General features: G+C 45.9%; 1 protein-coding gene across 15 annotated transcripts in view; it reads left to right on the top strand.

The window, feature by feature from the left end:
• Positions 1-2,604: 2,604 nt before the first annotated feature.
• The window catches only part of Itpr1 (inositol 1,4,5-trisphosphate receptor type 1), a 338,511-nt gene continuing 316,687 nt past the window's right edge, over positions 2,605-24,428 (top strand). For 14 of the 15 annotated variants that reach the window (XM_029478989.2, XM_029478987.2, XM_029478982.2 and 11 more), the window contains exons 1-2: positions 2,606-2,786; positions 3,615-3,691. The gene's annotated coding sequence lies outside the window, so the exon portion shown is untranslated. Of the gene's footprint in view, positions 2,787-3,614; positions 3,692-24,428 lie in introns of all 15 variants that reach the window. The other variant, XM_029478979.2, reaches the window with a different exon arrangement.

Below are 24,428 nucleotides of genomic sequence, written 5' to 3'. Positions count from 1 at the left end.
GGAGTATAAGCCACTCATTCTAGCATCTATCACCGTTAGCATTGCCACACATCAACTGTCTGACACAAAGAATCTCTTTGAGCCCTAGTAGAACTAGCAAAAGTATTTTCCTGTGATCTGGCAGCTTCCAGAACTTGCCAAACGTTGAACACAGCACTATGTGCACACACTGACAAAGCAAACTGATCTGAGCAGCTAAACGGCCCAAATGCTCAGAGAGATATGCTTCTGTTGCCTTCTGTATGCTCAATGCACCTTCCATTACAAGGTTTCGGGAAACTTTTTTTTTTCCAAATCTACAAAAATGTGCAAACAGAAGGGTAAGCCTTTTTGAGTCAAGGGGACTAGAGTACACAAATGTAAGGAAGACATGGTCTCTCACTGAAACTTTCGGCTGGGGAGGGAAGACCATGATAAACTAGACCAAGGGCTTGTGTCTACAGTGTGGTGAGGATCTCTCCACTATGGCCAAGTATTCTTTTGGAAATCCACATTAGAAGATCAGGAAGCAACCCCCCACTCCCTTCATGGGCTGATTTGTTGAAACTGCTTGAAAGTTAGGGTCAAAGGGACTCGGAAAGTGGATCAGGTTGTTTTTATCGGGGAAAGGAAAAAAACAACAGATATGAAAGGTGTGGATTCCTTTGTGGTGACAAGTTGGGGTTTTTCCTGAGGACAAAGACAGGCAGCTTGAAGCATCCCCACATGCTTCCTAGATTGCCAACGGTGCTTTTTGGATATAACTTAACCTGCATGCCTTTAGCTTTCCATGTGCTATCACTGAAATGATCTACTTAAATTACTTAGAAACAATGCCTGGGCCACAGGATGTACCAGTGTGATGCCCCTAATGGTTAGGTTGAGCACTAAATGTGCAATAATTGTTACCTATTTTGCCCTCTTTTGTTTTTAAAATTTCACGAGAGTAGGCAAGGCTGTTGAATCACATAATAAGAAAAGAGAACAGGCAAATATTAATGAGTATCGAATCCCTCTCTAGATGGCAAAACTGGGGTAAAGGGATCAAGGTGATTTGCCTAAGGGCTTAGAGGCTGCTCCTAAAATGGAAGGAGGGAGTCCTTTAAGGAGGCAGTGATGGAGGTCCCAAAGGGCAAGTGCTTAGTATAGGTACAGGTTGGAGTTGCAATGGAGATGGAAATTAACCTGGTTTGTCCTGGTCTTTGGCCTTATACCTGCTGTGCAGAGGTTACAAACCCAGAATCAGTGACACTCAATAGCATGCTGTACAGAAAGAGCAGGTAGGCTGAGCTCTGTAGAACCACTTGTTTTCATTACAAGGATTACTGTTAGCAGGTCTTTAGCGGTAGCAGACAGACCCCCATTTAGGATGTTATGATATATTTTGGCGCGCTCTCATATCCTGGCACAGTGCCTGGCCTGGCACCCAGATGACACCCGGGGAACGTTTGTGGAATGAATACGTGCAGTCTGGTTTGGGGGGTGGGATGGGGAAGGAGACAGTAGGATAACTTTGCCTGTGATGCAAGCTCTTCTTCCCCAAACCAAAGTTCTAAGCACTTTGCAGCCTGGAGCCTACACTATTTTGTGGTGTGTGGAAATCCATTTCAGCCCAGCGGCTTGGGTTGAAGACTTGCAGCACGCCTTGCCTGGACGGGCGCACTCATCTTAGTATAAGCGGTTTTCTCTGAAGCCCTTATTTTTTTGGTTTGCGGTTTATTTACTTTAGCGTTTACAGATTCCAGGAGCATAGGGGTCTTAGAAGCGGGGGTCAGGACCGAGGTCGCGGCTTGTATTTCTTTCCTGCTTCGCGATCACAACATCAGCAAGTCACAACATGGTTCCTTTATTTGCTCACTCGTCAGGGTAGCGTTTCTTTTACCTCCTACCGGGCGACGAAAGACAGACCCAGCTCGGATTCAGAAAAGGGCTCTCACACGATTACCCCGCATCCTCAATAGCAGGGACCACCCCATTTCCAGACTTAGTTTTTCATACAGACACTAGCAGGATCCAATAAAAAACTAGAACAGATTTAATAAAGACAAACTTGTTTCTTTAATTCTTGACCGCAAACACTGGCGTTTTTGTGCCTCGGATTTCTGAAATTCTTGGCTCCAGGACACAGGGCGCGCGGGGGTGGGTAAATAGCTTGTAAAAACTTCCCGAAGCAGTAATCCGAGCTCTTCCTCTCTCTCCGGCCCCTAGGGACACCTGACTTTAGGAAAGGGAAGATAGAAGTCAAAAGAGAAGGGTTCAGAGGGGTAGGGGACATACCCAGTGGGTCGGGCTTGCCAAACCTGGGGAGTCCGGTGTTCAGACACAAGTTCGCAACCCGAGCCTTCACCCTGGGCGCCCCTCCCCCCTCCCACCTCCCCACCCCTGGTCAGCGCGCGGGAGTCTATTTAGAACCCAGCCCGGGAGCCCAGGGGATTCTGGGACTTGTAGTCCCTCTGCGCAGCCCCAGGCGCCGGCACGACCTGGGACTCGGACTACATTGCCCAGGGAGCTTCCCGGCCTATATAAGCAGCCGGGCGCTGCTTCAAAGTGCAGTAACCATGTGGATGTTCTGCTGAAGCGTTTCCTCAAGCCTGCCGGGGTGGGAGGAGAGGAGGAGGTGGTGGTGGTGGAGGAGGTGGAGGCAGGGGGTGGAGAGAGAGAAAGCGCACGCCGAGAGGAGGTGTGGGTGTTCCGCTCCCATCCTAACGGAACGAGCTCCCTCTTCGCGGACATGGGATTGCCCAGCGGCTGCTAACCCCTCTCCTGGTCCTGATCCCCCAAACCGGCGTGGCTCCCCGGTCACCAAGGTAGCTGCTGGGGCCGGGCAGAGGGCGCGGGGAGTTGGCACTAGCTCCCGTGCGCAGAAGTTTTTTGCCGTGATCACCGGGAGTTCTTGGTGGCTTTGCATGCACTTGGCGTGTATTTGGGGGCTTCTTTCCCTGTGAACAGTTTTGGGGGGAGGTCTGGGTTTTTTCAGGCTTAAGTAACCCCAAACGTCCTCGACTCTAGTGACCGGTTTCAACCTCCTTCCCCGTATTGAAATGGCATTCCCCCAAGTTGGAAACGGTTGGAGTGTCTGCAGGAAATAGTTTTTTCCCCCCTGGGGGGGTATTTGAGGGGGTGTCATATGAGTTCGCTCAAGGAAATAATCTTTCTAAAAATGTAGCTAGCCCTGTTGCGCTGCTCAGCTGGTAGGATAATGCATGCGTGGGGGCCCCCGTGGGTTAAAAAAAAAAAGGAAGAAAACCGGAGGGGGGGGGCGATGAGGAAAGAAGTGTGGACGGAGCTCGTGCCCAATGAGGACGCGGGTTTCACATATTTGGCCTCCACGCGGGGAAACAAGTGCTTTGGGGTCTCAACACGTCCCTTACTTCCATCCCCCTTCAAACCCCATCCGGCGTGTTCGAAGTTTCTGCGTGTCTGATCTTTCTGGTCAGCTACTGACGGGAAATAAGCATGCTGGGTTTGCTTTTATTTGGGGGCAAGAGATCCCTCCGACTTAGCTGCTAAATTTGGTGGGGAGTGGGATCTGCAGGAAAAGCGGAGGCTATAAAAGTCAAAACTTGGATTTGGGAATTTCTGATAGACCCTCGCGAGACCCCCCACTCAGTCTTATTTCTTTGTTAAATATTTAGGAGCTGACTACAAGGGACCAGGATTTGCATCCTTGGCTGGGCGTCCATTGGCTAACAGAGTGCCTGACCTGAGTCAGGTGAGTGTGCGAGCCGAGTGCTGTAGTCAAGAATGGGTTTTTTGTCCTAAGCATTTTCTAAGTCCTCTTGTAGCTGCCATAGAGGTAGAGTAGGGAAAAGAAAGAAACCGTGGTCAAAATTGGTCATGGTCTTGGGTGAGTAAAGATCTAGTGACAGCCACTTTTGACCGTCGCTCATAAGTGAAGCATGGCGGGGTGAGGTGGGGGGGGGGGAAGATGTCGGTAAGCAACCACAACGTGCAGTTAAAGGGACTGTAAAGTGGGTGGTCCCTTACCAGCCTGAGAAGAGCCCTCATTATTTTAATTCCCAAAGATGCAGAACTTTTCATCTGCCAAGATCCCTAAGCAAAAGTGAGATACCCCTCCCTTTCACAAATTGTCACTTTGTTCTGTTCGGTTGTGGGCATGCCTGTAACCAGAGTGGGCTGGGCTGCAAGAAATGAAAGTGACAAATTGAAAGAATGAGAACTTAGAAACGGGAAGGAAGAGCTTAAAGAATACTACAGTCGCTTCCAGGATTTCACTGGAGCACCTGAATGTCAAGGAACCCAGCAGGCTCCTCTTGCTTTGGCACCTGTTCCTGGCTGAGGAGCTGAGGGCAGGAAGCATTTCTGTCAGTATAATGGCATATTTAAAATCGTCACCGCCCATTTCTAGAAAATAAAGCTTCTGTAGGTACAGGCGCCTCTATGGTTTCAGGTTTGGCCATTGGATTTTGTTTTTGTTTTTTCCTAAATTGTCTGGGAATTGAGTAAACAACAGGTTAATAGGGGTGGGTGGTGAGTTGTGGGCAGCTGGTCCTTGGTAACTTCTTTAATGTCCTAAATATTTAGCTGTTCCCTGGGCTACAATCTTTGGGCTTTTCTAATTAGTGAATAAAAGCCAGATACTTCATTATGGTAGTATAATGCTTTTGTTTCCTGTTGATAAGGTCCTCAGGAATACTGGCAGAGCGGGAAGCATTTGGAAGGGAAGGCTAATTCTTCTATGGACTTATGTCTGTGTTGATCAAAGATTGGGGTCAGCCTTCTCTTTGAAGTACGTTACAGACGAGGTTAACTGGTCCACAGACTCTTCTCTATCTTTTGCCTAAATATAATGAGGCTGTCCCATTAGGTAGTAGCAAGCCAGGTACAGAGCTGTATCACAGAAGACCTTAGATATGGGTAAAGAAACCGAGATACAGAATGAAGTCACTGGGCAACCCAGGCAGTAATGTGTACCGCTTGTGTTTAAGTTTATGGAGAACTGGGCGCGGGGGGGCAGGTAGGGGGAGATGCTAGGAAAAATAGTAAACATATTGATCTTAATGCATTAACTTATTTATGTCTCACCAACAATGCACAAGCTATTCTTAGTTTGATGTATGAAGAAAATGATAGCACCATTGGCAGGGATAAAAGACTGTAGGTATTTGTAGGAGGCTTTGACGTTGGGCTGAGTTCATTTTGGAAAGCTCTGTGTTGAAAGCTTGAATTAGGACAGTTAAGGAAAACCAGAGGAAAGCCAGTGTCTAGGTGCAGCCTTAGGCCTGGCTCATATCTGAAGTATAGCGTGGTCATTCACATCACGGCAGCTGAGCAGGTTTGAAAGAGTCAGGTGTGTCTCTACGTGAATAATTGGAGAGCTTAAACCGCTTTAGTTTTACCTGTGGAATGTTGGTAGCTTGTCCTGTGGCCTCTGGCTTGCCTGGTAGCTAGTTGTATGCCACCGGGTAGACCATGAGATTCCCTAGGCTGCTCAGAGTTGAAATCAAAGCTGTCAGTGAACCCGTGGACCTTACTGACTTTCACCCTGCTACAATTGTTACCATTCGAGCGTTTCTGTGTTGCTTAGTCCATAGATTTCTTGAATACCTGCTATGTGCCAACTGTGCTCTAGGTGCCTGGGGTATGGCAATGAGCAATCAAGTTGGTTCCTCGGGTCTTTAGTAGGACCCAGTGGGAAGTGATCAGCGAAAACAAACAGGTATTGTAGTATGGCAGGTGCAGAAAGTTGTGGAGCAAAAGTCAACAAGGAGGGGATGAACAGAGAATAACCAGGTGGACAAGATGTGGAAAAATGGGAGCGCTTGTGTATTGTTGGTGGGAATGCAAGAGATACGTCTTAGCTACAACAGCATGGTAGCTCCTGAAAATCTGAAAGAGAATTATTATATGATTTGACGTTTCCATGTGTAGTTCTCTGAGGAGTTTGAAGCAAGAACTTAAGCAGTTGTTTGATATTGAGAGTTACCTCACTCATGTTGGCCTAAAGGCCAAAATGAAACCCCAATATGAGGGAAAACCAAAGTGCTGGTTATATGTTCAGGGAACTCTTAGTAAGCCCAGAAAAGGAAGAAACTTGTTTCCCAGTGTATTCAAACCAAGGAAACACTTTGTAACTGAAAGAAGCCAGGCATCAGCAGGTACACATTGCATGATAACACAGAGTGAAAAGTGGCCCTCATGAATATTCAGATTGATAGGGCCAGAATGGGGACTGATGAAGTCTCATGGGCTACAGAAAGGGGAAGGTGGATTAAAGGAAACAGGCTTTCTGTTTTAAACATTAAAAACGCCTGCAAATTGATATGTATTATCTAAATAAAAAATGAAAGCCGGGCGTGGTGGCGCACGCCTTTAATCCCAGCACTCGGGAGGCAGAGGCAGGCGGATTTCTGAGTTCGAGGCCAGCCTGGTCTACAAAGTGAGCTCCAGGACAGCCAGAGCTATAAAGAGAAACCCTGTCTTGAAAAAACCAAAAAAAAAAAAAGAAAAACAGAAGTTTGAAGGGTGTTAAGGGTGTATTAGGGTTGGGAGGTAAGGCAGGGTTCTTCACTGTGGTGACACTGAGGACAGCACTGAAGGAAGTGAGCCAGATAACCATGTAGATGTTCTAGGAGTCCAGAGCAGAAAGTGCAAAGACCCTGAGGTGGATGGAGGTGGGGCATGTTGGAGACAGGGCTCCGGAGGCTGGAGTGGCTGCAGGTAGGCAGCAGGGGGAAAGCTTGAGGTGGGAGGGTGGTCAGGGTCCAGGGGCAAAGGCCAGATTTTGCAGATCAGCACTTCTGAGGATTTCTGAACCCTGACAGGGTCCTCAGTGTGGTTTTCATTTTCAGCATTGCTGAACTCCACTGTGCTCTCTAAAGGGACTGGCCAGGCTGGCAAGACCACATACCAGCTGGAAACTTGATACAGGGGGCATGAGGGAGACCTAGATTTCCAGACTGGTCTGTCATGTGACATTTCCTGGCACTTAAGTCTGCTTAAGTAGGAAAGGAGTCTCCTGTGCTGAAGAATAGAGCTGGCCTTTGCTTTGTTCATCATGTCCTAAGACCCATCTGGTGTGGTCCTGGGGTTCCTGTGACCGTGTGGCCACCCTGCTGCCCACCAGATTTCACTTGGGGAAGTCCTGACAATGAGCGCCATGTTCTCACCATCCCTAGGTGTGAGAAGCTCCACATTAGTGATTCTCCTTGAAAGAGACACCTTCATAGGGGCAGAACTCAAACCCCTCGCTGCATCACTACAGAGATTACAGGTTCATTGTCAAACACTGAGAAGCAACCGCCAAGCCACACAGCAAAACAACGAATCTGTCTTAGCCATCTGAGACTCAGTTCCCAGGCTTTTCACCATGTGTAGAAATTAGGGCTGGAGAAATGGCTCAGCAGTTAAGGGCGCCCACTGCTCTTTTAGAAGATCCAGGTTAAAATACCAGCACCTACATGGCAGCTCACAACTGCCTGTAACTTCAAGATCTGACACTGTCACATAGACAAACATGCAGGCAAAACACCAGTGCACATAAACTAAAGGGGAATAAATAAATACATATTTGAAAAGTTAGATGTGTGTTTGAATCTCATAGTCACAGCACCTCCCACTTGCTCTCTTTCCTTTTGTTCACAGTTGAGTCTCTTTTCTCACTAGCCGGAAGATACCTGATACCTGTATTTTTTTTTTTCTTCCAAAAGTCTGTCGCTCTGATGGTATTTTATTTCATTAAAAAAAAAAGTTTGTATTTTGTGAGTTTTGCCTGCATTTATATAAGTGCACTGCATACATGCCCGGTGCCCTCAGAAGCCAGAGCAGACACTGGAGCCCCTGAACTGGAGTTCCAGATGCTGTGTGCCATTGTGCAGGTGGTGGGAGCAAAACCTCAGTCCCCTGGAAAAGGAGCAAGTGCTATTGACTGCTGAACCATCCCTCCAGCCCCCGGGAAGAGAATTTAAGTTATGACATATATGGGATGAGTAGACTACAAAAATACTACATCCTCCAGAGTTCGTCATTGTTGCACAATCCAAATTGTCCTTTGGGGAAAAAGAAATGACAGTTGAAGTGTATTTCACTTGTAAACTCTCTCAGTTGTTCAGAATAACCTAATCCTGTGAAGTAAGTACTCTCTTCTGTGTGTTGAGGGACTCTCTTCTGTTTTTTTGTTTGTTTGTTTGTGTGTTTGTTCGGTTTTTAAATATTTGAGTTCTAGAGATTGAACTAAGGGCCCCATGCTTGCAAAGCGACTATTTTCAGCTATTTCTCCACCACTGTTTACTTCTAAGAAAACTTTTACCATAGAGGAGTTCAAACATAATTTAGCAGTATGTGTCGTGGTGCCTGCAAAGACTGGGAAAGGCTTCTGGATTTAATGGAACTGGAGTTATCGGCAGTTGTGAGCTGTACAATGTAGGTGCTGGGAACTGAACTTGGGTCTTCTGTAGGAGCTGCAAGTGTTCTTAGCCACTGAGTTGTCTCCCCAGCCTCGACAGTAGCTTCTTACCGCATGGAACCCACTTTGTTCCATCCTGCTCTGTGTTCAACTATTGGTAACTCATGGCTAATCTTGTTCCAGCTACAACCGCAAACACTATATGACTATTTTCAAGCACATCTTAGATGCACGAGTGCATCTGTATTCTAGTGTGAATCTTTAGGATTTGAATTCTTTATGTAGGTACATAATGCAAACTTTAAAAGCCAGCAGCCCTGGGTGCTCTCCTATGCAGGTGCTGGGGGAGGGACTGCTGTTGGCATTCCACGCATCGGATGTGAGTGTTAACTCAGCAACCTACAACAGATCGTATTCTGGCAGTTAGATGTAGAAGCTCAGTCCATGCTGATTCTTATTTTTGCCAAATCTGTTTTGTGTCCTTCAGGGTCACAGCATTATCTATTTCAAAATATTGGCTGGTGGTGCCACTGTTGGGCATCCCTGTGCATGGTATTCTTTAAGAGTACCCTGTGGACTCACAGATTTAAGCACACTTTGTATGCTTTTCTTTATGTGATTACTGTACCTCCTCCTCTCCTCCCCTCCCACCCCCATGTTGTTCATGGTTTGAGATAGGGTTTCACTGTGAAGCCCTGGTGGGCCTCAACTTGATGATCCTCTTGCTTCAGCCTCTGGAGATCTTGGGTTATAGTTGGGTGCCACTGTTGTTGTTGTTGATGTTGTTAATAACTATCTGTCATGGTTATAGAGTTTTTGATGTCAGTGAGCGAGTTCAAGTTGCTTCCTGAAACTTTGAACAAGACCTTGAGAGTTCCATGGTTTTCTTCCTTTCTGTGTGACCAAATGTTCCAGGCTTCTCCTTTGTATTTCTTGTCCCAGACTGTGAGTCACCCTTTTCATCAGGAAGCCCTTGTTCTTTTGAGCGGGGAAATAATCACATTGAGAGACCTTTGCTTAGGACCACTTGCTCTCCTCTCCTAGATGATAAAGCAGAAATACAAATGGAGTTAACACCTGAATCCTTTCTCTGACCGTTTGTCTTTCCTTCCCTCCTTTCTCCCTCCTCCCCCTCTCTCCTCCCCCTTATTCTTCTTCCTCTTTCTCCTCCTCCAACTCTCCTCCCACCTCCTTCTTCTCCAAGTACTCCTCCAGGTACTTCTTCTCTTCTTGTTTTTCTTCTTCATTTTTTTTTTTTTTTTGAACTTGTCTCACTATTTACCTCTGGCTCTCCTGGAACTCACTATATAGACCAGCCTGGCCTCTTACTCACAGAGATCCTCCTGCCTCTGCCTTCCAAGTACTGGGGTTAAAGAATGCACCCCTCCTCCTGGCTTACCTGAATGTTTCTTAGAGTCAACACTTCCACAATGTATTTAATATGTCTGTGTTTATCTCAAAGGATCCTAAAAATAGTTTGAACTTAAAAAAAAATTCTTTCAGCACATTCCTGGATAAGCAAAAATGCTATTTGTACCTCTTAGTGGCACCCCACCTAGAGGTGGGGAAGTCAAATTGTGGACCTTGCTCAACTTTTACAATGAAGTAGGACACATAGAAGACATCAAGTGTTTTACAGCGCTGGAGATGGAGGTATCTTAGGAATGGAGCCTATCTCTGAACACCGATGTTCATTATATGCATCTTAAACACATAGCCTGAAGATACTCAGTCCTTCAGCGGCTTTGTACATGGAAGTAGTCCTATGGTGTGGAATCTTCTCTGTGGTGCCATATCAGTATTTAAGAAGTTATGGAATTTTGAGCATTTTAAATTTTGGATTATCCTGGTTTAACCTGTACTGAAGCTGGGCTGTGGTCATAGCTCAGAGGTAGAATCTGTGCTGTGTATGAGGTGCCCCAACATCAAAACAATGACAAAAATAACCCATGTGTTCACTGCAACAACTAACCCCCTCATACACACAGAAAGGCAGCACAAGAGAACACGTGGGGTATTATTAGGTTCAGTATTTCTCTTGCTGTTGGATTCAGTCAAAAGTTTAAGACACGCTGTTTACATTTTTCTATCCTTGTGGCCCCCAGATCAGCGTTTGGCATCACCTGGGAACTTGTTAGTAGTTGGACTCTCAGGTCCTACTGGCTCAGGGAGGCATTCAGTAAGACCTTCAGCTGATGTGTACCTATAGATGCTGGAGAAAGTCTGGCCTGGAGGATGCCTGCCCAGTCCTATTAGTGGCCTTTTTTAGTTGCTTAGTTTTCATGGCTCGTTCTTACCTGTTGAAGCTCATCTTTGAACATGTCCCTGGCAGCCTTCTCTCCTTCAGGGAGATAGAAAGACAGGCTAACTCACCAGGCAGAATTCTGACAAAAACTACGCCAAAAACAAAAAGAAAAGAAAAAAGAAAAAAACAAACCCCAAGAACCCTGTGTTTACATTTGAGGATGCTTTTATGGCTGTGGACCTAGAGGTACAAAGAGACCACAGGCTACCTGTGGGCACAGGGGCCATGAAGCCACATGGAGAAACACGTGCAGCTGGGTTTTAAACCTACTGTTGTTAGACATTTGGGGGAACTGACATTTTAGGAAGTTTGAATACTTCTTTCCTCACAGAACTTCTGGACTGCTGGGTAGAAAAATGTTCTCATCAGAAAAATCTGAGCAAGGGAAAACAGCCCAGGCCTCCAAGTGTCCTGGTTCATTTGCATTGGGGGAGGAGCTTTGTCTGGGGAGTAGTTTTATTTTGTAAGGGCAGCTTAAAAGCATTCCATATCTGTTTCTGAATAGAAAAAGAGTTAGGGACATTCATTTATTTGCCTTGTCTCCTGTGTGTGTATGTGTGCATGTGCGTGTGTGTGTTATATTCTGCCTGCTGTGTACTTCACCAGTCTCTATATATCTTCAAGTTGTCCTATTCCTTAGGATCTGAGGCCAAATTCCTCCTTCTCTGACCTGCTTTTCCTTTTCCTGGAGGCTTCTGTCATTTGGAAACTCTGCCTCTTGAGCTCGGTTTTCTTCATGTTTTTGTTGTTGTTGTTGTTGTTGTTTGCTTATCCCTCAAGAGTACTGAGCATATTGGAAAAGCTCACAAAATATTTGTTGAATGAAGTAATCCATACTTCAGATCCACTCTGTCTTTGAAGGTTGCAGGTTACCTCTCAGAAGAAACTAATGTTTTGTACCTCTCTGCTGATTAAACCTTTTCTGAGTTGTCCCATTACTTTGGAAAACCCTTTTGGTGCACAAAGAGATGTGAAAAACATGTAGAAATATATTAAGCTGCCCCTTTGGGAGGATTTTAAGCTGTTGTTCACTACAGCTCTCTAGAGGATGCTCGGCTGGGAAATGTCTAGCAGTAGGTAGCAGGAGAGTGGAAGTGAGAACTGGGTAGTGAAACAGTTCTCAGACTGGTTGGCTCTGCTGTACCACAGGATGGGGGCTCCTGTACCACACTCCTGTGTACTGCATCTTGGATATCACCAAAATATGCAACATCTGTGTGTCTTTTTCCTCTTCTGTAGACTAGTTATAAAAATATAGGCTGAGGGGTGGGGTGGGGCTGGGAGACGCCTCAGTAAAGTGCTTGCTATGGCAAGCAGGAAGACCTGAGTTCAATCCCCTGAGCCACACAAAAAGTGAGGTATCATGCTTCATGTTGGCATTCCCAAGGCTGGGGAGTGGGAGACAGCTCCCAGGAACTCACTGGTCAGTCAGCCTGTCTTGGCCATCGATCCCCAGATTAAATGGAGAGAGCTTCTCTCAGAAACAAAACAAAACAAAACAAACCCAACCAGATTGAGTTTCCTGAGGAGCAGCACTCAAGGTTGACCTGTGGCCTCTGCGCACACACACACATGTCCTTTCTTCCCACCTGCTATGGATCGTTGTGACCAATGATATATGTAAGCAGACTGGGAAAAAAAAAACAACATGATAATGAAAAAATAAAAAATAAAAAAGCCAAGATAGTTCTCAGCCAGGAGGCTCAGTTGGCCTTGTCAGGAGACATTTTTCCTAGTCCCACCGGTGGATCTTGAGGTGAGGTGCATGCTAGTATCCAATGTAGAGGCCTGCGTTGAGGTTCATCGTGCTATGGTGCTGAGGTTCATCGTGCTATGGTGCTGAGGAAAATGTCTCTATTGTGAAAAACTGCTCCAAAAGTCAGTCTTGCGGGGTTGAGGAACCCATGGTCTGAGTAGATTTGTAGATACAGTAAAACTCATCTCTTAGGAAACTGACTTCACTCCATGGCTCAGGTTAGACAGGCAGAGAGGACTTTCTTCTGAGGCTGGTGCCAACTTTAAAAATGTTTAAGTCACATTTCCTTTCTCTTTCCTTTCTTTCTTTCTTTCTTTCTTTCTTTCTTTTTTCTTTCACATCTGCATGTGCGAGCGCCTACCATGGCATGTGTTCTGAGGTCAGAGGACAACTTGGAGTAATCAGTTCTCTTTCCCTGGGGGTCTAATTTGAGTTGTCAGTTGTGGTAAAGGCAAAAACCACCTTGCTAACCCTTTATACTGGCTCTACTTGAACATCGTACCAAAATAAACACCCTTTCTCTCTTTTCCCAAGAGCTTGTCTTGGTCTCTGAAGCCCTGGAGGTCTGGCACTGGCTTCTCATAAGCTCTATGAATGACATCCATAACCTCACTGGACAGTTGAATTGACTGGCTGGTTTTCCCCATATAAAATGAGGACTGTTGACTCAATGCTTCTATCCACAAATTCTCTGGGACTTTAAAGAGCTAAGTCTGAGCTTGTGGCTGCCTTCTTTTACAGCGGTCCTTGAGGGGGCATAAGAACAGATACAAGTACAACATCTTTCTTGAAAAATAACTTTTTGTAGAAGGTGTACCAGTTTCCAGTGTAGACTACTTTAGCAGATGTGTGTGGAGGGCCAAATAGATTTGTGAGTGAAATATCCGAGGGATAGCTCACTGGAGATGGAATCCAGGAATTGGTGTACGCTAGGAACTGTGGTGTAGCCCAGGCTCTAATGGACATCATTTAAACTTAACAGTTCCTCTGAGCTTCAGATAGAGAGTAACTGTTTCTGAGATAATCTTAAAGGATCTTGGAACTTCTGAGATGGTCACTTCCTTTGGGATGGGCTGAAAACGAAAGTATTTGAATATGGTTTCCTACGTCTTTATTTAGCAGTGGTTTTTATAACAGAATAAATTCTATAGTGGCAGGAATGTGGTGTTCCCAAGGATGGTTTTTGATGGGACAAGCCTACGTGTGAATGTGTGGTGAGGCTGGGGTGGCATTGTGTCCAACTCAAAAGTCTTCTGAGGCTCGTTCAACTTTCACAGTACAAATCACATCCAGCATCTCTGCCCAAAGGATGTTCAGAAATTAACCCGGAGAGAGCCCAGAAACAGAAACAGAAAGGAAACCTTTTCCTCTATCTTGGGAAAGTCAACCATAAATGTGTTGGGCTTTTTCTACCCTGGGTTTACAGTCATATTACCATATATGTACCTGGGTAAGGACATGATGGGGAGACTTCTGCTCCTCTGGACAGAGTTTCCTTGGCCTCTGGCCAGGAGATTGATCACAGGCCAGCCACTCTTCCTTCTTGAGACATTCCCTTTTCTTTCCTTTCAAAGTCCTTATGGCTTGTCTGATTCTGCCCATCCTTTATCCCTCCCACCTGGAGACTGCTTGACCTAAAAGTGACATGGTGCCTTTTAGTACTGGTCCCTGACCTCAGTTCTGAGAGATCTGCTTGCATTCCAGATGCTCTTAAACATGCCTTTATGCAAAAGGCCCTTCTTACCGACCTAACATTAGACAAATTTGTTGATGTTGTTATTTTTTTTTAAATGAGACAAGAGGAAATCAGTGCTAGAGGATTTTGGCAAGAGCTCATTATTTTTTGTGCTGCAGAAGAGGTATACAAGCATCTTCCCTCCTCTTCTGTGCATTGTACCTTTGGTTTTATTAGGAGTAGCATGGAGAATATTCTGCTGGAGTCGGTGCTGGCAGGCTTTTATATGTGTAACTTGCAGTGTGTCCCTTTCCTCGGACTCCTCATCATTTGAAGTTGCACGGAACGACTTATCCTCAACCAGTTCTAAGAAGCCTGTAAGCAAGCAGCAGATTAGAAAGGACAGAAAGCAGAGACCAGCGCTGTCTCCCCTGTTTTCTCTGCGGTGTGCTAAGCACACATGCTATTTTCTTCCCTTGGTTTAATCTGCAGCATGTCACCTTCCTACAGGAGAGGAAGCTGCGGGCCAGGAAACTAAGTAACTGTCAAAGTGACCATGAGTAGAGGCAGGAGTGGGGCTGGACTGTGGACAAGGGAAGAACCTGCAAAAAAATAAAATAAAATAAAATAAAGGCCCATGCTTCATGCTGGCTTATGTCCCTGTGGCCTGGCTCCATTCCTCTAACCTTCCCCTTCCCCATTATAGCTGCATGCTTTATGGCCGGCTGTCTGGTTTTGAACCACCCCAGGCCCTTTCCTGCCCCTAGGCCCTTTGTATCATCACTCTTTCCTTCTACCATGCTCTTCTGCCTGACTCCCACCCCTCCCCCTTTCCCTAGGATGGCCTCTGTCTTCACTTTAGGATCTCAGCCTAAATGTCTCAGCTGGGTGTTCTCTCACCAGTCAGAATTAAGCTGCTGCCCCATTCGATATCGCCCAGTTTTAATTTCTGTTCTCTCCTGGAGGTACTGTTGGGGGTGTGACCCAGGGAGTTGTGACTCAGAGGCAGCTGCTCTGCTGACCTACCCCCAAGGCTGGCTCGAATTCTTTGCATGTATGTATAGTGACCAAATTCACCCTGTTTTGATCTTGTGTGTTTACTGTCTGCCTGGACTTAGATGTGTGCCTTAGGTCAGGATCCTAACGTGCGTGTTGAATGTGTATGTCTTTAGGACAGGGTGCTAACATGTGTGTTGAATGTGTATGTCTTTGGAACAGGGTCCTAATGTGTGTTGAATGTCAGGACAGGGTCTTCCTAAGTTTTGATCGTCTTTCAGTGTCTTTGTGGGTTGAGTCACAGCCAATGTTTGGCTAATGCCAATCAAAGAGAAATTCAACTCAGTATTGTTTTCAAATTCTTGGGTCCCACGAGTTCTTTACATGCTTAACAACTTTTGAGAAACTCCAAACACCTCCATAAATATGAGATATGATATATGTTAGCCTATATCTACCATATTAGAAAACATTTTTAAAAGTTACACATGAGCATAGTAAGATTTTTTTTTAATGCTAAAATGATAATGCCCTCTAGAACAAAACAAAGCAAAATTTAACAAGATGGCTGGGTGTGATGGAGTATACCATGAATACCAGCACACCAGAAGTAAACAGGTAGATCTCTGTTGAGTTTCTGGCCAGTATGCTTTACATAAACCCCCTCTCCCTTACGTCTCTGGTGTTGAGTAGTTTTAGAGAGCACTTTAAGGCCTAGTTGAATGGAAGAGTCACATAGTGCACATCTGCATTGGTCTCCAGTCTGTAGTGATGTCATGTCTTAGATCTTCTGAGCGACTCTAATGTACACACAAGCGACTAGATAAAGAGACAGAACAAAGAAGTGCCTTGGTCATATTGTGAAACTGATTTTGCCCTTGGATCTTGAGAGAAAGGGTCTTGGGGACCCCATTGAAGCCACTGAATTATGGGATAAATGAACCCTTTGAGATGTTGGGTATGGCAGGGACCTTCTGAAAGAGGGCGGAGTTGAAGGCTTTGGTAGCATGATACAACCCAACATCCCTAAGGCTGGAGGCTGTATCATTTCTTCCTTACCAGGAAGAAGTGCTTTTCAGCAGTCTTAGCAAAACAAAATTGCTCTGAGATCTTGTAAGGGGGTAGTGTGTGTCTCCATTCAGTTTCTAAGGAGCAGCAGAGCAAACAGCCTAGGAGCTATGCAGTGGGCGCTGTCATTCGGGGACTGAGAATAGCAGCTTGAAAAAAAACCTTATCAGCTGCCACTCCACAGCGTTTACTGGACTCTTATTGCAGTTCTGGGCTACAATAGTAGTCTACTATAGAAATTAGGTTGTCTTCACTGTAAGTGTAGCTGGCTAGTAGAGTGCTTGCCAACATGCATGGGTCACAGAGTTCTGTCCCCAGGACTGGGGACAAGAAGTCCAGTGGGAATTAAATCGACTTGAGGTTTTGTGCTTCTCAGTCTCTGCTGCAGTCGGAGTTAGAAGGATCAAGGTGGACGCTGTTGATAATACACTGGCCTGCCGAGATGTTTGAGAAGGTTTAGACTTGTGGGGGAGTATTTTATGTGTCTCCGGGCTGAAGCATGCAAGGCTGTCACTGGGAAGGTAATAGCGTACCTCAGAGCATCTGTGAGGGACTTGGTCACCAGGAAATGAATGGTGTGCTGAGGAGGCTTCTAAAAGCCCCATTTAAGGTCAGGTTGTCAGTGGTCTTATGTCCTCCCCAGTTACTGAAAGGCAACTGTTCAGCTCCGATAGCCAGGTGCCTTCATCTTAGCATAGAAAATGCTTGCTATTCTTAGCACAAATGTGCAAATATGTGGGTTTTTTTTTTCTTGTTTTGAAAGTAGGCCTTATTTTGTAGCCTACGTAGACCTAAAACTCGTGCTAAAGTCCAGGCTTGAACCTGTGGTTTTAAAGTCCACGGACTGGTGCTAAGTTGGTTTCTGTGTTCCTTGAGCTTCCTGTCCACTTGTGACAGATGACAGGTGTGGTGTTCTGGTAACTTCTCGGTTAATGAAAAGTGTTCTAATTTAGACTCAGTTTGAGGAGTTCCCAACTTTTGAATTCTGAGTTGTGTGTGTAGGCGAAAGTTAAAAAAATTTTTAAAGGAAAAGTAATGTAAGTGCTATTAATTTAAGTGTGTGCAGGAGATGGGAAAATGATAATAAATGAGTTTTTTTTTTTTTTTTGTCATCCACTCCCCCCATCCCATCCCCCAGTTGGAGCTTTTAGAAAATGAAATGTAAAACCTATCAGAAGCTGCTTAAAATTAAATGAACATAGTTCTTCTTTCAGTGGGGCTGTGCTCCAGCCTGTTTTTACTGCAAAATAGGAGAGGTTTTTAAATAATTAAATTATCAGCCCTTTGAAGAGCTCTCTCCCATTCCCCCCTTCCCAGCAGGGCCTCTGGTTTGATGTGGGAAGAAGAGGGAGAGGGAGTGGAGTTGTGGGTTGACTCTCTGGGTGGTGTGAATTCGGGTACCTGGGACATGCTGTACTGGCAACAGACACCCCATGGGCTTGCAGAGGATTTAAATATTTTGGGGCCTGTGGTTTCCCCCCCTCCACTTGCATTTTTTCTTAGCACTAGCAACTAAGTAAGAAGTATATTTCAAGGGGAATCATCACAAGTTAAGGGCAGAGGAGAATGAGAACGTTGTGGTCAGCGTTTCTGTTTCAGCTTGGCTCAGAGATGCAAGAGTGACCATCAGAGCCAGGCGATATGCTTGAGCTGGCTCTGTGGATTGTTTGCTTCATGCCCCAAATAATATTGAAAGTTGCAAAGAATTACTCCCTCCTTCCACCTGCTTTTAGTATAAGGGAGCTGTGGATCAGAGAAGCTAGCTCTATTGCTTAAGGACACACAGCCAGAGTGCTCGCATTTGAGCCGGTGTTTCTAGGCACACTCTCTTGCCAGCACTCATGAGCCATTTTGGACTCGGAGTGGAGGTCAACAGGGCAGATCTGAGAGCAGCTGTCCCAGATTAAAAAGAGGTTGGTTTCTTGTTCTTTTATTTCTCACAGAAATCTAAAAAGTGCCATTAGATTTAAGTTCTATGTATCACTGATCCAAGAGTTTACAAACTTAGCTTTAATTAACTTTAGAAGATAATTGCCCCCAAATAGTATCAGCAGGTAACTTTGGCCACAGATAACAGGCCACCCTGGTGACATGGAATCCCAGTGTGGCTGATCACCACATTCCCTGGTGCTGGGCTGTTACAGAGTGAGGCCACTGTGGTCCTTTCCTTGTGAGTTTGCAGAGCTGAGAGAACAAGTCAGACAAGTGATGGGGAGACAGTGGGGGCAGGTCCAAGAGGGCGGTCGGTCAGGTGCAGTGGAGGGAAGTGTGTGTATGCAACTCAGTTTTGGGAGGAGAGGTGTGGGAGTTAGCCGTGTCAGGGAGGGAAGGGAGTGCCATAGGCAGTAAGGATTCTAGGAAAGGTGCATTCTGTTGAGGGTGGGCAGGAGGGCAAGCAGGGCTGCAGTAGATTTGGGGTATTTGGGTTTTTTTGAGATGGGGGTCTCTGGTCTCAGTTACAAGGCTGTCTGCAAAGGCTTGCACCTCCTGTTTTTGCCCCATGAATAGTTTGGACTACAGGTGTGCACGCTGCACTTGTCTCTGACTTTGGAGAGTTGTAAGAAATGATCTAGTCGCCGGGTGTGGTGGCGCATGCCTTTAATCCCAGCACTCAGGAGGCAGAGGCAGGCGAATTTCTGAATTCGAGGCCAGCCTGGTCTATAGAGTGAGTTCTAGGACAGCCAGGGCTACACAGAAAAACCCTGTCTTGACCGCCCCCCCTAAAAAAAAAGAAAAGAAAGAAATGATCTAGTTGATGTTCCTACAAGATTATGTTGACTGTGCTCAGAATAGATTAAGGGGAAACCCATGTCTTTCGAAAGATAAGTAGATGTCCAGGTAAGTTGGACCCATATCCCACATGTGCCTCAAGATAGTTATGAATTTGGCTCAACACAAAATTGTAAATTTACTTAAAACATGAGGGTTATTTTTTTTTTCAGTTTTGTTTTTGCTATAACTCAGTTGTGTAGTTTCGGCATGTGAATTTTAAAGATGCCAATCATAAGTTGAAATGTCAGAAGGCTAGACCTTTCAAGAGTCTAGTTAAGAAATAAAAGGGACGGGGTCTGGAGAGATGGCTCAACAGTTAAGAGCACTGCCTATTCTTCCAATGGACTCAGGTTGGTTCCCAGCATCGACATGGCAGCTTGCACCTGTCCTTAACTTCAGTTCCAGGAGATCTGATGCTCTCACACATAGGATGCAAGCAGGCAGAACACTAATATGAATAAAATAAAAATAAGTCATTAATATGAAAAAAAGGAAAGAAATGAAATATGGGGTGGAGGGATGGCTTTGTGGTTAGAGCACTTGCTGCTTTGGCAGAAAACCCAGTTTCGGTTCCAGCACCCACATGGCAGCTCATGACTGCCAGTAACTCAGCCCTAGAGGATTCATTGCCCTTTCCTGGTCTCTGAGGGCACTACATGCAGGTAGCACACATGTGGACACACATACATGCATATTAATAAAAAAATAAGTTGAAAAATGGTATTTGGGACTGGGGAGATAGCTTAGTAGTTAAAGTGCTTGCCATTTGGAGGTACGGATGGCAGTTCAGGTTCCTGGAGCCCACATAGCCACCTGCCTATAACTGCAGCCTTGAAAGATAGAGACAGAAGATCCCTGGGCACAGCTTGTGAGACTAGACATCCTGGAGACGCTGGGCTTGATGGTGATTCCTGACGTCAACCTCATCTGTGGATGTGTACACACATGCATATGTGTGCCCTCACAGTGCTCCCACATACTCAAACTTATGTACACACATATACCACAGGCTTACACACAAGTGAAAATGGGGAAAAAAAGAAATGAAGCTGGCTGAGACTGATGGAAGCGAGGCGAGGTTAGGAGAAATGAAGGGCTTAGTAATGTTGAAATTGAAAATCACAAGGAGTGGATGTTCAAGTCAAGCTCTTCAGTCTTTCATCTGACAGCACCTACTTTTATTCTGTGAGCACCTACTGTATGCAAGGCATTGCTGTTGGAGATACAGTTGTGTAGAGAGCAGAGCTCTAGAATTGCCTATCCCTCAAGGGTGTCAGAAGCATCACACCGATAGATGTGAGCTTGTGACAGAAGCAAGCTGAGGAGAGAAGATCTCACAGGCAGAGTTTGTGGAAGTTACAGAAGGATTTGTCTTCACCCAGTGATGGTGGGAATAATGATTGAACTCAGAGCCGAAGGGCTTGCTTTCACGGAAGCTAGGCAGGTGACTGAATGCCGTAAAGCTTGTGATGATGCTGTGGACAACCAGGAGCAGAACCCTAGATGCTGTTGCCAGTGACAGATCTGTGGAGATCCTAGTTAGGCAAAGGGGCCAGCAGAGCACACAGAGAGTATCTGGGAGGCAGAGAACAACATGGACACTGAGTGCCACCCCCTCTGCTCTGTTCTCAGAGCAGATCTCTGTGTTTGTGTGTTTGTTCTTGCTCTGTCCCTAGGAGTGCAGCGAAACACCCCCTTTTCTTTACCCATTTCTTAGGCAGTGAGAAGCTCGGACACAGGGAGTAGGAACTCCATCTGGCTGCTGTGGCTGCAGTGTGCAGAAGCACCAGGGCAGCTATCCTCTACTCTGGCCTCTATTCTGGAAAAATCCTGTTCTGACAGGTGCCTTAGCCAGCAATCAGCTGGGGTAGTGATGGTTGGTGGCGCTTGTAGGTCATAGAGATGGTGACACAGCTTCATACCAGGGGCATTGCTGGTGCTTGTCAAAATCATGTACCCAAACCTCAAGATGTATATAGTGTAGAGCTGGGGACAGCAGGGTTTAGGGGAGTTGTGAATTCCTACGCTGAGTAACTCACAGAACTGGGATTCAGTGCTGGTGCTTTGAGCCTGGAGCCTTCTGTCTTCCTGTAAGCTGAGCTCTTGAGATCAGACTGTGTCAGAGTAGAAGGAAAGTGGTAAGCCATTGGGAGAGAGCTACGCAGCCCTCACAGATTTAGAAGCCCTTGAGACTTCAGAGGACAGGTGAGAAGGAAAAGTTTTGGGAGGCGGCTGCCTCCCTGTGGGGACAGCAGTAATTGCTGTGTGCTTAAGCAGGAGCTGCGAGCTTCCAGAGGAGATGGAGATGTTTTTTTGCTGGATTCCAGCAGTGCACAAGAGACATGCATGATGACATGCTTAGCCGGTGGTTCAAGCCACTGTGTGTATTCAGGCTATAGTTCTGTGCCTTCAGAAAGGCCTGCGGGCCTCATGATCGGGAGTTGAGAGTCGTTCAGTATCGTTCAGCTTTTTCCCAGTAGAGGAATTAGGAAGGATAATTATCTTCCCCTAAAGGAAAATGGATCATCACAGGTCTTACAGGAGGTCATTTGTGGCAATGCCTAGCTGACATTTTATTACAGAGGATCTCCCCCCCCCCCTTTATGGAGGTCGAAATCTTAGATTCTTTCAAAATTAGTCTTTATCTTTTAACTGAAGAAAAGAGCTAGCAGTGAACGCTGAAAGCATGTTAGCTGGTGTCTCAGGCACTTTGCATTCATGGCCTCATCCCTTCCCTATGACATGTCTCTGAAGTCGATCCCCAGTGTAGAGATATGTATAGAGGTCCACATTGACCGAGAAGTCTTAGTGGGCTTAGCATACAAAAATAGCTTACACATAGAGAGTCGGGATGGAGTCATAGGTCGACTTAGTCGACTACTAAGCCTGTTTTGTAGAGCTGTTGGCATGGAGCCCTGTGTGTCCTTGTAGTGTTGGAAGCTGCAGTTATGACACAGTTAGGACAGCATGGCAGGTTGGTACCTGCTCTGTTTTTCTCACAGTGACCGGGTCATTGTGTTTGAGGGCTACTGGGAGCCCTGCGTGCAGCTGGTAGAAGCATACAGGCACGAATGGTCTGCAATCAGATAAAAGAAGTGGCCTCCCACCCAGCTCCCTAACAACAGGAAGTCTTCCTGATGATTGCTGCCAGGCCTACTTCCTACCTAGTCCCTCCAGCCCCAAACGCCTGTTGTTTTGACTCTGCTAGCCCCAGTTTTCCCTTTCAGTACACAACTGATAATTGTTTCAGGGTCTCTCCTCCTGGCCCTCTCCTATCCCTGTGTGCCATTAAAGGCAGAGCAGCGGGAGACCCAGATGTTTCCAACCAGATCTGGAAGTGGTTCACTTACTCAAATCTTATCCAAGGAGCAAATCACTGCCTGGTGCCCCTGGGGATGAATCTGCCCTAATGATCCTTAATTTTTTTTTTTAAAGTTGGGACCTTTGGCAGATGGCCCAGTTGAGGGTCATTAACTGTGGTGGGTGTACTGGCCTCTGTTTTCAGGGGTAATATAAACTATGGCAAAAGGTTTCTTGTTCAATTATCTTGTCTACTTAATAAGCATATGGGCAAGAAAGAAGACGCGTAACCTTTCTTCTGACTTAACAAAAGTGTTATATTTGACTAAGGTAGGAAAATGAGGAATTCAGCAGTAGGAAAAAAATGAATTAGAATTGTCCATAAAGAAAAAAAAAGATGTGGAGGGAGGAGAGGGTGTGGTCAGGATGTATTGTATGAGAGAAGAATAAATTAAAAAAAAAACATTAAAAGTGAACAGTTCTTCATTGCCACCCAGAGAATAAGAACAGTGGACATTTTCCATTTTCCCAGGGATTATTGTTGATGTAGAAGCCCATGTAAGAATTCAGTAGATCTCTGTGCCTCCTGTCTGGCTAATTATCTACGATGAACATGTGAACCTTTGTAGAAGTTCTTCAGTTTCCCCGACAACAAAAGAGGGGTGGGTCTATGTCACGCCGTGCCACATGTCTGGAGGATTCCGAGACAATATTATTCTCAGCACAGAGGTAGACACGATAGTCCTTGACAGGCGTTAGCTGTTCAGCTTAACGGTGGGGCTGAAGCGTTCAAGCTCCAAGCTACTCAGTTTCTCATCTGCTCTTATCTCAGAAGCTAAGCTGGGTGGGGTCAGGCTGGAACCTGGAGGGGACAGATAGGACTGCTGTAGATTCTTAGTGTCAACTGAAGTCCAGGAAGCTGTTGGGATTGTCAGGTTGCAGGTTTACTCCTTCTGTCATGTCTTGCCATTGCTGTCATGTCCCAGGCCTTACAGGTTATGTCACGCTCTGCTACTCCAGAGCCCTGGGTTGTATCTGCTGCATTACAGTGAGAGAAACTTTCAGTAAGATACCCAGAGGAGGATGTAGATTTGAAGGACAATATCATGTTGCTGCTGTCTGGCTTGGTCTTCATTGGAGTCAAATGCCCTTTAGAAGGATATGGCCTGGGAGGAGAGCTTTAGTCACTCCGAATCGGCCCTGCATGTCTTGCCTAAGCACATTCCTGCCCTCCTGCATCCAGCAGCTCCCCGTTGGTCCTCTGGGAGGCCCGTATGTACAGACACAAATTTGGTCTGACTCAGAAGTCAGTCAAACAGAACTTCTTTTCTAATAACCAGTCCTACAGCCCTCCAGCCCGGAGATAGCTACATAACAGAGCACTGGCTTAGCATATCAAGATCCGAGATTCATGCCCTAGTGCAGGGGAAGCAAAACAATCATCTTGTGCTTTTATTAATACATGGTCCCCGGCCTCTTCATGTAAAATGATCACAGTGTGGGGTGGAGGGGATGGCGCAGAGGTAGAGCACTACCCAGTATACATACAGCTCTGGGTTTGACCCCTAGTGAGGTATAGAGTGCCAGCTTGAATCTCCGGCAGAGAATCTGAGTCAGTAGTCTCTCTTGTGTTCACGGCCAGCCTGGGCTACGTCATATGATGCTGTCTCAAAACGTTTATAACCTCTCTTTCTCTCTCTCCCTCTCCCTCTCCTTCTTTTTCAAAAGAAAGAAAATATTGGTCCCAGAAGTATATTAACTTTCTGGTCATTTATGATAATGCTTTTAAATAGAAGGACCTAAAGTGCATTTGGGGGGAGGGGGATTTCCATTGGTATTTCTTTTTTGCATGTTGTTCAAAACATTGGTTTGACTCTAGATACAAGGGCCTTAGGAAGAAATAGCAGTATGAATGGCAGGGTTCTAGAGAGCAGTAGCTGGCATCTTGGCCCCTCCGCATGCTCCTTGGGTATCTTCCCTCCAGATCTGGAGATGGGAGTTGCTTTGTCTGAGAGTCGGTTATGTTCTCGGTTGCTGACTCTTCTATAAATAAGTCTGAGTCTTTGTCTCTCCTGAAGTGTCCGGGTTGTCAGAGCAGTGGGCAGCTTTCCCCGTAGCACCGCCTCACAGTCCGGGAGGCAGGCGCTTCTCCTAACGGTTTGCTTGCCGCATCTGGCATTCCTGCTGAAGGACGAGAGTGCTTCCAGAAGTT

Source organism: Mus caroli, unplaced genomic scaffold (genome assembly GCF_978045245.1).
Source record: "Mus caroli unplaced genomic scaffold, Mus_caroli_1 scaffold_7, whole genome shotgun sequence".
Lineage (NCBI taxonomy): Eukaryota > Metazoa > Chordata > Mammalia > Rodentia > Muridae > Mus > Mus caroli.
This window is presented reverse-complemented; position numbering and strand designations above follow the sequence as displayed.